Below are 345 nucleotides of genomic sequence, written 5' to 3'. Positions count from 1 at the left end.
AGCACGGTGACAACTGTGCTGGGCATGGTGCCTAACATCAGTCACTGTGATGTGTGGCGATATGCTGTTTATGATTTAATAAAGCTTTCCTGGGGATCAGAATGCAAAGCCAGCCACACTATTCAGCCACAGAACCTGGGCAGTGGTGGCACACATCTTTAATCCCAGGTCTCAGGAGACAGAAGCAGGTGGATCTCTGTGAGTTTAAGGCCACCCAGGGCTACATGAAGCAAAAGAGAATGACTGAAAACCTTGGCAAGACTAGGTGGGACCGTTCTGACCTCAACATGGCTGGAGATTTTAATTGCCAGAGTAAGAGACCCTGTTCCTGACTTACATACCTCT

Source organism: Mesocricetus auratus, unplaced genomic scaffold (genome assembly GCF_017639785.1).
Source record: "Mesocricetus auratus isolate SY011 unplaced genomic scaffold, BCM_Maur_2.0 Super-Scaffold_100691, whole genome shotgun sequence".
NCBI lineage: Eukaryota > Metazoa > Chordata > Mammalia > Rodentia > Cricetidae > Mesocricetus > Mesocricetus auratus.
This window is presented reverse-complemented; position numbering follows the sequence as displayed.